Source organism: Pelodiscus sinensis, chromosome 31, assembly GCF_052426305.1.
Source record: "Pelodiscus sinensis isolate ZL-2025 chromosome 31, ASM5242630v1, whole genome shotgun sequence".
Classification (NCBI taxonomy): domain Eukaryota; kingdom Metazoa; phylum Chordata; order Testudines; family Trionychidae; genus Pelodiscus; species Pelodiscus sinensis.
In genome coordinates this window covers 13,208,555-13,222,264 of record NC_143082.1, presented here as the reverse complement: position 1 = coordinate 13,222,264, position 13,710 = coordinate 13,208,555, and the positions used below count along the sequence as shown (strand labels likewise).

Below are 13,710 nucleotides of genomic sequence, written 5' to 3'. Positions count from 1 at the left end.
CTTGGTCACCACCTCCAGTTTACTCCCACCTCCCCCCAGCACATCAATGACAATCTGATAGAGGTCTATAAAATCATGAGAGGTGTGGAGAGGGTGAATAAAGAAAAGTTATTTATTAGTTCCCATAATAGAAGAACTAGAGGACACCAAATGAAATTAATGCGTAACAGGTTGAAAACTAATAAAAGAAAGTTCTTCTTCACACAGCGTGTAGTCAACCTGTGGAACTCCTTGCCAGAGGAGGCTGTGAAGGCTAGGACTATAATAGAGTTTAAAGAGAAGCTAGATAATTTAATGGAGGTGAGATCCATAAAAGGCTATTAGCCAGGGGATGGAAATGGTGTCCTTGGCCTCTGTTTGTCAGAGGCTGGAGAGAGCTGGCAGGAGACAAATCGCTTGATCATTGTCTTCGGTCCACCCTCTCTGGGGCACCTGGTGTTGGCCACTGTCGGCAGACAGGATACTGGGCTAGATGGACCTTTGGTCTGACCCAGTATGGCCGTTCTTATGTTATGTTCTTAATCTACAAACGCTCCCTCCCTCTCACAGGACTTGGGAGACAGGCCAGTAGGGTTGTCGGGTGCTTGGTTTTTGCCCGGACAGTCCAGTATTTCCAGCCCCTGTCCGGTAAAAACAAAAACCCCAGAAAATACCGGACATGTAATAATGTAACACCCATATTTTGTTTGGTTTTTTTGCTCAACAACTTTGGCTCCCCATTTTTGCTCCAACAATTTTTTTCCTCCCATGTTCGGGATTCTTTGTGAAAGTGACCCTACAGGCCGGTTCTTCCCTACAGACACCTCCCAACCTGAAGCAAATCCCTTCCAGCAGCCCCACACCCCACCTTAAACATGCACCCAGGAACCTACACCAGCTACAAACCCCGGGCCCACACATCTACACAAGCGACACCTTCACAGGACCTAACCCCCTAAGCCACCATCCCACACCTGAACCCCCTAATGTGATCTATGCCAGCAAGCGCCAGCAAGCCCCTCTCCGGTGGATATCAGCCAAACCCGGCAGTCTCTGCACCATAGGATAAATGGGCACAAACCCGACATCAGAAATGCTAACACACATAAACCTGGAGGGGAATATTTTAATCTACCTGGTCACTCAGAGTATGTCTACACAGCAACATTATTTCGAAATAACTACACGCGGCAGTGAAACGGGATTCCGGAATGAAGCCCCTAAATCGAATTAGGTGGTAAACCTCATTCCACGAGGAATACCACCTATTTCGATTTAGGGCTTTATTCCGGAATCCCATTTCACTGCCGCGTGTAGACACAGACAGTTACTTCGGGCTAGTCAATTTCTAAAACGGCGACCAGCTGGGAACATGCAAATCAAGCGCAGGATATTTAAATCCTGGGCTTGATTTGCAATTCTGGTCATCCTCGTTAGCCTCCCTAGATCGATCCAGGGGGCTAGTGTAGACGTACCCTACCTAACTGGTTAACACACTACAAAGTCAATTTCCCCTGACTTTGACATCCAGATTTTTACATCAAAAGCTATGAATGGGACACATCTGGCCCACTTAATTAGCCTCATTAACATGGGTCCTACAATTGACAGGTACTTCTTTTGCTGTTATACAGATCTTGGATTCTGTTATTTCCACTCCAACTCATCCGATGAAGTAGATCTTACCCACAAAGGCGCCTGACTCTGTATATTAGTGTTAGTCTCGAAGGTGCAACAGGACCGCTTGTTGCTAAAAACATAACCCAGCTCCCCTGCCCATCCCTAGCAGGTGTGTGGGACCAGTGGGTTTTGGCCTCTTCTCCCAAATTGATTGGGTCAGGCACTTTTGGCTTTTGCTGCAACATTACACTGCTTGATCACTGAGCATTCAGGGTGTGTCTACGCTAGCTCGTTAGTTCGAGCTAGGTAGGCAAATGAGGGCAACCGGAGTTGCAAATGAAGCCTGGGATTTAAATATCCCGGGCTTCATTTGCATGTTCCTGGGCACCGCCATTTTTAAATCCCCCTTAGTCCGAACTCCGTGCCCACGGCTACACGGGGCATGGATAGGTAGTTCAAATGAGAGATCCTAATTTGAACTACCGTTACTCCTCATTCCACGAGGTAGTGTAAACATACCCTCAGAGTGGAGACCTTTAAATCGGGGTGAGGAAACTTTTTGGGGTTGGGGGCCACTGACCCACAGAAAAATCAGGTGGGGGACACACAGGTGAGAAGCAAAAAAAACCACCCCAAACCCTCACTGATGTAGCCCCCCACCAAGGAGAAAGACCCTCCCCCCCCCCGTTCCCCTGACACATCAGAGCGGAGGGGGACCCAGCCTTGTAGATTTTGAGTGTTCCAGGTCCACAGGGGAGCAGCGGGGGGGCTGGCAGGAATGGTGTCTCCAGCCTCTGTTTGACAGTAATTCCCTGTTCTGTTCCCTCCGTCTGGGGCACCTGGCATTGGCTGCTGTCAGAGGACAGGCCTGGGCTGTTCTTACGTTCTTAACATTTTGGTTGTCAAGACTTGGCCGGGGAGGGGACCCATTTTGGAGCGTCTGGGAGTTTTGACTGACAACCTGGATATTTTACTCAACAAATATTTGTCCCTTTGAAACTAGGTTTGGACAGTTTTTCAGAGCGACGCCGCTGGCCGGTTTCCGTTGGCTGCCGCCTCCCTGTAGCGATTGGTGTGCACCGTGGCAAGCGTGGCAGCACTGTGACCGCGATGCCGCCAGGACCCCGAGCCGACGGCTGGCTGGCTAGCTTCAGACACGGGCTGGGAGGGACGCTACCGCGGGTGCTGAGAGAAGTGACCCCCAGAGCCGGGTTTAATGGCGTAACTGTTTGCAGACCCCTGGGGAACCAGGGACCTGGGGGATGCCCCAGCCTGCCAGCCCTGGCTGCAGGACACCCCGTTCCCGATGTCCTCGGCGCATGTCTGGGGAGAGAAACAGTCCCAGCGGGGTGGAGGGGTGGGCTTGGGGCTCCCCTCCGGACAGCAGGAGAGGTGATGCACACTGACACCGGAGAAAACTCAGCTCGTGCCCGACATCGCAGGCCGGAGCAGGGGACCAGCTCAGCTAGCCAAGCAGCGGGCAGTCCGCTGAGACCAGCCCTGCAGCAAGGTGGGCAGGACAGGCCTCGCTGCTCCTGGGGGCAGCCTGTTTTCTCGCTCTGGTTTGGGGGGTTATGCAGGAAGGTTCTGGATTGTACGAAACAAAGGAGGCGGGTGGGGGGCAGCGTGGCAGCCTTCCCTGGAAAAAGTTTGAAGTTTTAACCTAAGGGCGACATGCATTTGTGTGTGCGTGCATGATCATGTGTGCCTGTGCTTATGTGGCACGTGTTCATGTGTGCATGAGCCTGTGCACGTGTGTGTGCGTGTGTGCATGTGCGCGTGTGTGGGTGTGCACGCACGTGTGTGTGCACGTGAGTGTGGGCATGTATGTGTGCATGCATGTGTGCGCACAGGTGTGTGCCTGTGCACTCGCGTGTGCACATGCATGCGTGTGTGCATGTACGTGTGTATGTGCACTAGTGTGAGTGTGCATGTGCGCGCGCGTGTGTGTCCACATACGTGTGCGCGTGTGTGCACGTGCAGGCATGTGTGTGCATGTACGTGTGTGCGTGCATTTGTGTGTGCATGTGTGTGCACTTGTGTGCATGTGTGTGCGTGCGTGTGTTTGCACTCATGCATGTGTGTGCGGGTAGGCGGGCGCCATGGAATATAACACTCCTGGGGTGGAGGGGATGGAAGCAAATCTCCCGAGCGGTGCCAGCCGCGCGGCTGTCGAAAACGGACGCTCTGCTGCCTTCAAATCCCAGCACGAATATTTGGAGGCGAGAGGCTTGTCGCGAGCACACACGCCCGCGGGAGCCTCCCGAACGGGCTCAGATGCCAAGCAGCATCCTGGCCCCACCGGCGGTGGTCGCAGGAGCTGGGAGTGGCCCTGAGACGGGAAACCCGCCCAGGCCCTGCAGGGCATGAGCCAAGGGCCCGCTTACCCCGGAGGCATGGGCACACAGACCGTCCAGGGCCCCAGGGGGCTGAGCCGGGCTGGGCGGACCCTGGGCCGGGGTGGATCTTAGGGTAGATCCGCTGAGGGCCCCTGCCAGGCCCCAGGGGGACAATGGAAAACCTCCACCCGATTTCGCCAGGCTCTGGCTGGGCTCTGGGGGCGTTGAGGCAGCTCTGGCGGTACCGGTCAGCGTTCACCGGGCCTGAGCAAGGACCCAGATCCGCCCGCCCCGCTGGGACCCCTGGGGACGAGGGCAAAGCCAGCCTGGGAGACACGGGACGAAGGGGCTGGCCCCCCGCGCGGGAACGGGTCGGCGGGTGGAGCCCGAGCGCGGGGGCGCAGCGCCCCGTCTGTGGGAGCAACGGCTAGGGAGACAGACAAGGCCGGGATGGTCATTAGGCAGCCAGCTGCCTCCCCCGGCCACAAGAAAACGCCGGTTCATCTCCGCGGCCACCGCGCGTGATGTCACGCTGTCAGAACGATGACGTGGCGATGACATCACAAGGGGAAAGCCGGGCGCCGCGGGGGGCGGAGGGTGACAGAAAATTGGCTTCGCGCCGCCATACACACGGAGCCGGGGCTGCTTGGGAGGGGGAGCAGCGTGCAGGGAGAGTTCCCTGGGGGGGCGGCCGGCTGGGAACACGCCCCATTGCTCAAGAGTGGGCCGGGGGCCCCAGGGCGAGGGATTTGGAGCTGCCAGGGGCTGGTCAGCCAATGAACGTCCTTCCTCCAGCACCGCCCCGGCCCCGTTCCCAGCCCCTTCCTGGGGCCGGTGGCCAACCCCCGCACGGTGAGCGCAAGGACGTTCACCCCTCGCCCCCGCTGCCAGCCCACCAGGCCCTCCTAGCGTGGCCCCTGCCTTCTGCCTGGGTGCAATTCCCATTGATTGCAACGAGCTGGCCTGAAACGCCCCCTCCGGCGATAATGAAGAGCTGGCAGGTTATCGATCTCTGGTCTAGTTCCTGCCTTCCCCATATGCCGCAAGGCCCTGCTCCGGAACATTACTGGGTCAGGGCCCGGTGGCATCGTTCCACCCCAGAGGTGGCTGCATTTTTGTGGTCGGGAAACTGTTGCCTTTCTCCTGCAGAGCTGGGAAGGGGGCCTGTGACCCCCTCAAGGGACACGATTGGACCCTGCTGGTGTAGGCATCGCGGCTGGAGCATGGTCAACGGCCGGAAGGCGGGTGAGCCGGGAGACGGAGCTGGCTGGAGGTGCTGTCCCAGCACAGCCCCAGGCGCCCGTCTCCCCCCCGCGGGGCGCGTCACCGCAGCTCCTGGCACCTGGGCCATCGCCCTCTGGCGCCAGCTTAATCAGCGTCAGGCTCTTCCCGCCAGGCAAAGTCACTGTCTGCTCTGGGGGTGCAAGCTACGTACCAGCCCCGGAGCCCCCGCCCGCTGCCGCATGGGGCTGCAGATCAACGACCCCACCGGGAATACTTGGCCCTGGGCAAAAAAACAGCCAGCAGGCAGCGTGAGGGCAAGGTCCAAATATCACACACAGGCCTTTGCTCCTCCCTCTCTTCTCTCCCCCATGCTGCCGAGCGCTGTGTCTAGGGTCTGAGGCCATCCAGTGGGGAGCCTGGGTGCCACAACCGGCGGGATCTACTCTGCACTAGTTAGGCCTCAGCTGGAGTACTGTGTCCAGTTCTGGGCGCCACATTTCAAGAAAGATGTGGAGAAATTGGAAAGGGTCCAGAGAAGAGCGACAAGAATGATGAAGGGTCTAGAGAACATGACCTATGAAGCCAGGCTTCGTGAACTGGGCTTGTTTAGTTTGGAAAAAAGAAGATTAAGGGGGGACATGATAGTGGTTTTCAAATATCTAAAAGGGTGTCACAAGGAGGAAGGAGAAAATTTGTTCCTCTTGGTTTCAGAGGACAGGACAAGGAGTAATGGGCTTAAAGTGCAGCAGGGGAGGTTTAGATTGGACATTAGGAAAAAATTCCTAACTGTCAGGGTGGTCAAATATTGGAATAAATTGCCAAGGGAGGTGGTGGAATCTCCCTCTCTGGAGATATTTAAGAGCAGGTTAGATAGACATCTGTCAGGGATGGTGTAGACGGAGCTTGGTCCTGCCTTGAGGGCGGGGGGCTGGACTCGATGACCTCTCGAGGTCCCTTCCAGTCCTATGATTCTATGATTCTATGATTCTCCCCTCCAGCTGGAAGAAGCCGGGACAGCCTATACACCTATCAAAGAAAGGGTCTGGAGATCATTCGGGAGCGTGCATTCTTCCAGCCTCATAGCACAGGGCCCATGATATTAAAAGGAGGTCCATTCAAAATGGCTAGAAAGAGAGGTTTTCTGCACAGCGGGTGTAATTCACCAGCGGAACTCACTGCCACAGGATCTTGTCTGGACCAAGAATTTAGCAAGAGCCAAAGAGGGGATGGGACGTTTCTGTCGGTCACTGGACGAGCCAGAGGATCAAATGTGACTCTTCACAGTGATAGCTGGCATTTTACTATTAGGGAGGATCGGAAAAAACCTTCGTGATCATGCCCACTGCTGCAGGGTTCTTACAGCTTCCCCTGGAGCATTGGGGCTTTGCCTGCTGTCAGAGATGGGATGTGGGGCTAGACGGGCCTTGGGTCTGGTCCTGTGCAGTCTCCCCCTTTGCAGAGGGGTTCCCCAATGCTGAGGGCCGTCTTTAGACAGGCGCAGCGTCCGCAGCTAAGAAGGGCGCCCCCTGCCTCAAAGTTAGCGGTGCCCTGCACAGCTGTGTATGCCTACGGTGGGCTCTGTAATGCCTATGCTGGACCCCCCGGCACTGAAATGAATTTCATCCGGCTCGCAGAAGGGAAAAGTCTCCTTCCTGACCACCATGGCCAGGGAGCCCTGAAGCATGAGGATTCCCGGCTCAGCGCTCAAAAAACTCCACCGGCCCGAAGAGGCTCCAGTCTTTTTCTGCACCCCCTCCCAGCTCTGCCGTCGGAGTTCACCCCCTCCCTGGCATTAGCCCGTCAGAAGACTCCCCTGGCGTTTTTCTCCTTCTTCCCGCCCGTGCAAGTTCCCTGGGCAAGTTAAAAGCCCCAGTTTCCAGCTCCTGTCCCAGCTTTCACATTCAGCCATGTCGCCATCGGATCCCTTGGAATTGCTCCTCTCCGGAGCTCAGACCCACCCGCCTCTGACTTTCTGGGTCCTCCGTCCCTGCTTCCTTAAAGGTCTAAGGGGAGGGGGGCTTCTACCAGCCTCTTACAATGGTCCTGCGCTCTTAAAGTCACCCCCCCCCCCCGGGTCTTTACAGATACCACCCTCCCAAACGAGTCCCTCTGGCCTGCGCCGTTTGCTCCCTCGCGGCTTTCACCGCTGCACCAGACGCTGCTGCCCCCGGTTTGGGGAGTGCACGCCAGCCCCCCGTCGCCCAGCCCCCCCTTCTCAGCACCCCCGGGTCTGCCCCCACCTTCTCGCCCCCCCCATGGGGAAGTCCCTGCTGTTCCCTGTGCCAACGTGCCACCTCGTAGGATGGGAACAGGGCTGACAGCGAACCCTCACGCCAGGTCCATGCTGGGGGGGGATTTCACCAAGGGGGGGATGTCTCCAGAGCTGGTGCCACCTGCTTTAAGGCTCCCTTAGGCCACTGGAGGTGCATGGCGGGGGGGGGTCCCAAAACGGATTCAGAATCAGGACCAGAAGAGCTCCCCTGCCCTGGGCTCTGGGGGCAGGAAAATACCCAGGGGGCTATCGCACTGGGTGGACACCACAACTGGGGTTGCCCTGCCAGCGCCCCCCATCCCTCTTTGGCCCCTCACCCCCAGCCCCACACCCCTTCCCGTCCCAGAGCCCTGCCTGGCACCTGGCTCAGAGACAAAGGGGGGCCCATGGTTACCCAGCTGGGGGGCTGCGGCGTCCCAGGGCGGGGCCCCCGCCTTGCGCCCGGCTTGGAGCCGTGCTGCCCTATGCGTGTCTGGGCCAGGCCTCTCCGAGCTGCTCTCACTGCCCCCCACCGGCTCCTGGGTGGGTCTCCGGCGTCCAGCCTGCCACAGCCCCCAGCGTGGCTTCGTGGGGGGCGGGTTGCCTCCTGGCTCGCTGGGCCTGGGGGGCCTCGGCCCTGGGTTCGAGAGAAGGCAACGGGGCGACACAGGAGAAGGCCTGCTCCGTCCGGCTGGGCCTGGGGGAAGCTGCAGCGGGAAGGGCGGAGCCGCCGGCCACATCTGCTTCTCATAAAGGCCCCGAGCCAGGGACTCAGCCCCCGCCGCCCAGAGCAATGACTGGAATGTGGAGAAATACAGCCCGGCCGTTCACCCCCCAACCCGCGCCTCCGGCCCCCACCCGCGCGCTGGCGGGGGCAGGGGGTGAACGGCCGGGCTGCTGGGACCCCAACCCGACCGCCGAGCCTTGGGTCGCGGCTGGGCCTGGGGGCTGGAGCTGGGGTTTGAACAGGCTGCGTTCGCCTGCGTGAAACTCCTGCCAGGCCCTGCTCCGGGAAGGGGCGGGGGGAGAGACGGACACTGCACACGGGGGCTCCGGCTCACGGGGAGCCCCAGGGACAGCTAGCGTCAGGGCCCTGTTCTGCTAGGCGCTCCCCAGCGAGACAAGGGGCTGGAGGGGAAACTGAGGCGTGGCGAGGGGGGAAATGATGTGACCACGGTCATCCAGTGGTGGCAGAGCTGAGAATAGAGGTGGCCCCATCCCCCATGCCCCAGTCTTGGGCTCTACCCATTAGACCCCACTGCCTCCAGCTAGCCTTGCTCCTCCAGCATGGAGCGTGGGGAATGAGGGGTGCAGGGCGAGACAGGCCCATTGGGCTAATCTGACAGAGCTCAGGGGGGACCCTCTGCCCAGTCGTGCCCCACAGCCCCCTACTACTCGAGCCCTAGATCCCCCCTCCTCCCAGCTCTCCCACGGCCCCCCACTCCCACCCCGCAGCCCCTGCCAGCCCAGCCCTGCCCCCCCAGCTCTGTCAGGACCCCCCACTCCCACCCCGCAGCCCCTGCCAGCTCAGCCCTTCCCCCCAGCCCAGCCCTGCCCCCCCAGCTCTGCCATGACCCCCCCCACTCCCAACCCGCATTGTGCACCCCTGCTCTCCACTGACGCAGAAGGACGCTCTGTTTCCCCAAGAAACAATCCAGGGCATCTCAGAGGGAGTGCGGGGGGGGGGTGTAATCCTGGGGGCTGGGGAGGCACGCTGCTTAGGGGGTTTCCACTACAACAGCACCCCTCCTGCCCCTGCGACTGCTGCCGGGGGTGGGTAGCTGCGGGGTGCCCCCTCTCCCTCCAGCCTGAGTGCCCGGACCCCTCGGAGGCGGCTGTCAGGACAGAGTCAGCGACACAGAGACGAGGGGCCTGGCAGAGGCCGGTCCAAGGGGAGCCCCTCGGTTTTCCTCCCCGGCAGAGGCTCGGCTGGGGGAGCTGGCGGTGCACACGCCCCCCCTGGTGGCACCGAGATGGATAGCACGGCGGTTGCAAGGATGAAGGGGAACAAGTGGGGGGGGGGGGGTCCTTCCGGAGAGGCATCACGAACCTCGCGCCCCCGGGGCCGGGAGCAGGCCGCTCGGCCCAGGACACACACAGGCCGCGCGGGGAGACAAGCACCGGGCACCCGCCCGGCTTCAGCATGGCAGCTCGGGCGGCTCCCGCCGCGGGCAAAGGGAGCAGCTCCCGCCGGCAGCAGTAGCGAGCTGTTCGCCTCCGCGAGGGCTGGCCGCCAGGACGAGTCGGGGGCTTGTGCTTTGCAACCCCGCACGGCTCCGGCAGCCAGAACCTCAGGCCTTCCCGGGCTCGGCTGGCCGGCCGCGGCTCTCGAAGCCCCCCTCTCCTGCCGCCCACGCAGCCTGCACTGGCCCAGCGGGGGGCTGGGTTTCGCCCGCATCGTTTACGCTCGGTGCAGTAAACTCGATCCGCAAAAGCCCCGTTGGGCTGGCGACGCTGCCGAGGCCTCGGGGCTTTTCTCACGGCGGAACGGTCGCCCCAAACCCCCTCCCTGCGCCGGACGAGGCTGCAGCCGCAAAAGGGTCCCGAGACCGTAACTGACGAGGGGCTGCAAAGCAGGGGGGCTGTTTTATTATTTGATCTTTACTGGAGGGGGGGGGCAATTCACTGCTTCTCCCCCCTGGAATGAAGAGCTGAGTGTGGGGGGGACTGGGGGGGGCACGCCCGTGCCTGAAGAGAAGCCATTGTATTCACATTCCTAAAACTCCCACCCCTGGCCTGGGCAGGCATGGAAGGCGGACTGGCTGCTTCGAGGTTTGCAAGAACCCCTCTAGGTGTCAGCAGGGAGCTGATCGCAGGCCTGGAACCGAGGCATGTTCACCAGGCTGCAGGGGCGGCCGGTGGGTGTGATTTCCCACCTCCTGGCTGCCTGTGCAGCCCCCATTGCAGGGAGGCGCTTGGCAGGGGATGTCCCGGCAGTGGGCCGGGGGTTAGCGAGGTTCTTCTCGTGGAAGCGGGAGATCTGTGGGGTTTGCATGGGCCGTGCCCCTGGGGGTCTGTTCAGGGAGTTGGAGCCGGAGGGGCCGCGAGAGGAACCCACCCAGGGCAGTGAATCCACCCACGGAGCGGTGAAACCAGGGAGCTCACGCCTGCGGCTGTTTCACCGTCTGGGAGGAGAGGGCTGAAAGGGAGCCAGGACCAGACCCTGGCCTGGACATAGGTGAGGATTGAATGGGGAAACTTCCGCGAGAGACACCCGCCTGCCATGGGGAGGCACACAGGAGCAGGTCAGGGTGTTCCTTGGTGGGATAATACACACAGCTGGAGTATTGGCATAGAAGGGTGCCGCTTGCTCTGGAATGTGGGCAGGGAAACAGGGATGAGGCATGGCCTTAAATATTAAAAATGTATCCACTTGGACTACGATGGAACTGACGTAGGAGACAGACGTGTTGAGAGTCTCTGGGGGTACGTCTACACTACAACGTTAATTCGAACTAACTTAGTTCGAATTAGTTCATTCGAACTAAGCTAATTCGAACTAACGCGTCTAGAACTAAAAACTAGTTCGAATTAGCGTTTTGCTAATTCGAACTAGCGTGTCCACATTAAGTGGACCCTGAACCAGGCTTAAGGATGGCCGGAAGCAGTGCCGGCAGGGCATCAGAGGAGGACTTAGAGCGTGGAGATGCTGTCTCAGGCTAGCCGAGGGCTGCGCTTAAAGGGTCCCGACCCCCACCCCGGACAGACAGTTCTAAGGGGTGCCCCGCTTGAAAACCAGTCCTGGCTTGGATTGCCCGGAGTACCCACACTGGGCACATCACACCACTCGGCCATCAGACCAGCTGCACTTGCCGCAGGCTGCCATCTGGGGAGAGAGGGTAATTGGGGGGCTGCAGGAGAGCTTCCACCCCCAGAAGCCCGCAGAGCCAGCCCAGTCCTCCCCATCAGGGGCGCGTACCCCATTCCTCCCTCACCTCCTTCCACTTACCCTTCCCTAGCCCCTCTTCTTGATGTACAAAATAAAGATAACGTGTCTTCCAAAATGGAATCTGTCTTTATTGAACAAAACTGGGGGAGACTGGGAAAAGGAGGTGGGAGAGGGGAAGAGAGAGGCTGGGAGAGGGGAGGGCAACTAAAATGATCAGGGGTTGGGAACAGGTCCCATATGAAGAGAGGCTAAAGAGACTGGGACTTTTCAGCTTAGAAAAGAGGAGACGGAGGGGGGACAGGATAGAGGTCTCTAAAAGCAGGAGTTGGGTGGAGAGGGTGCATACAGAAAAGTTCTTCATTAGTTCCCATAATAGAAGGACTAGAGGACACCAAAGGAAAGGAATGGGTAGCAGGCTTCAAACTAGTAACAGAAAGTTGTTCTTCACAAAGCAAAGAGTCAACCTGTGGAACTGCTTGCTGCAGGAGGCTGTGAAGGCTAGAACTAGAACAGAGTTTAAAGGGACGTGAGATCAAGTCATGGAGGTTGGGTCCATGGAGTGGTATTAGCCAGGGGGTAGGAGTGGTGTCCCTGCCCAAGGTTTGTGGAAGGCTGGAGAGGGATGGCACGAGACAAATGGCTTGGTCACTGTCTTCGGTCCATCCCCTCCAGGGTCCCTAGGGTTGGCCGCTGTCGGCAGACAGGCTACTGGGCTAGATGGACCTTTGGTCTGACCCAGGACGGCCATTGTAAGCTCAGGGCTCAGGGTCGGGGGTCTCAGTGGACCACCTTGATTTTCATGCACTCCTGCTCCTGGGTGGCCAGGCTGGCAGCTCTCCTGCCCAAGCCGGCCACTTTCCTGTGCCTAGTGCGGAGATCATGGACGAGGTCCACGATGTCCGCACTAGCCCAGGAAGGTGCCCGCCTCTTGCGGTCCCAGGCAAGCTCCCGGGAGCCGCCAGCCTGGTCCCAGGAAGAGGGGGAGGGCTGGGGGGCATCGGGTGGGTGGCTCGATCCGTGACAGGTGCAGGGTCTGCTGGCTGGGTGCTGGCAGGCTTGCACCTGGCACGGGCACCGTAGCCAGCCCGTGCCCCTTTAAGGAGTCCGGGGCCGGGAGGGGGGCAGACGAGTTTCCCTGGTGTTGGCCAGAGTGGCCACCAGGGAAACCTGGGGAGGGCTAGCCTCCCACTAGTTCGAATTAAGAGGCTACACACCCCTTAATTCGAACTAGTAAGTTCGAACTAGGCTTAATCCTCGTGGAATGAGGATTACCTAGTTCGAACTAAGCGCTCCGTTAGTTCGAATTAAATTTGAACTAGCGGAGCGCTAGTGTAGCGCCTATGAAAGTTAGTTTGAACTAACGTCCGTTAGTTCGAACTAACTCTGTAGTGTAGACATACCCTGGGTTAGGTTAAAAGGAATAAAAAAAGGGGGATGTCACGTTAGGGGTCGACTACAGACCACCTACCCCGGCAGAAGAGGCAGATGAGGCTTTTTTACAACTCACAAAATCCTCCAAAGCGCAGGATTTGGTGGTGATGGGGGACTTCAACTATCCAGACATCTGTTGGGCAGCTAACCCGGTATCCAAAAAGTCCTTGGGCTGCTTTGGAGACAATTATTTATTTCAGGAGGTCGAGAAAGCTACTGAGGGGGAGCTGGTCTGGATTTGATTTTAACAAATAGGGAGGAACGGGTTGAGAATTTGAAAGTGGAAGGCAGCTTGGGTGAAAGTCACCATGAAATCAGCGAGTTCGGGATTCTAAGGAATGGGAGAAGGGAGAACAGCAAGAGAGAGACAATGGATTTCAGGAAGGCAAATTTTAGTAAACTCAGGCTACGTCTACACTATACGTTTTTGTGCAAAAACCCGCAGAGAGTCCACGCCTCAAGCGCATTTTTGCACAAGAAAATGTACAGTAGAACAGCAGAACAGAGGGCGTTTTGTGGTGTAGGTACACCTCTTTCTAGGAGGAATAACTCCTTTTTGCGCAAGAGTTCTTGCACAAAAAAGTGTGAGTGGACGCTCAACAGAGGTTTCTTGCGCAAAAAGAGCCTATCAGAAAAAGCACAGTAGACTCTCTCCTGCACAAAAGCACGTTGATTTTGCCATGCGCTTTTGCAGTGTGGACACGCTCTTGCGCAAGAAGCTTTTTGCGGAAGATGTCTTCCGCAAAAAGCTTCTTGAGCAAAAAGCCTGCTGTCTAGACGTAGCCTCAGAGAGCCGGTCGGTAAGGTCCCATGGGAAGCAAGACAAAGAGGAAAAACAACGGAAGAGAGTTGGCAGTTTTTCAAAGGGACATTATTAAGGAATGAAAAGCAAGCTACTTGGCTGTGTAGGAAAGATCGAAAGTATGGCAAAAGACTGCCTTAGCTTTACCTGGAGATCTGGTGTGATCTCAAAATCA

At 58.3% G+C, this 13,710-nt stretch overlaps 1 long non-coding RNA gene across 1 annotated transcript; it reads left to right on the top strand.

Moving 5' to 3' along the window:
* Nucleotides 1-4,530: 4,530 nt before the first annotated feature.
* Nucleotides 4,531-6,286, top strand: LOC142819064 (uncharacterized). The gene is made up of 3 exons (XR_012896763.2): nucleotides 4,531-4,790; nucleotides 5,088-5,211; nucleotides 6,161-6,286. It is a non-coding gene; the product is annotated as an uncharacterized LOC142819064 (long non-coding RNA).
* Nucleotides 6,287-13,710: the final 7,424 nt, after the last annotated feature.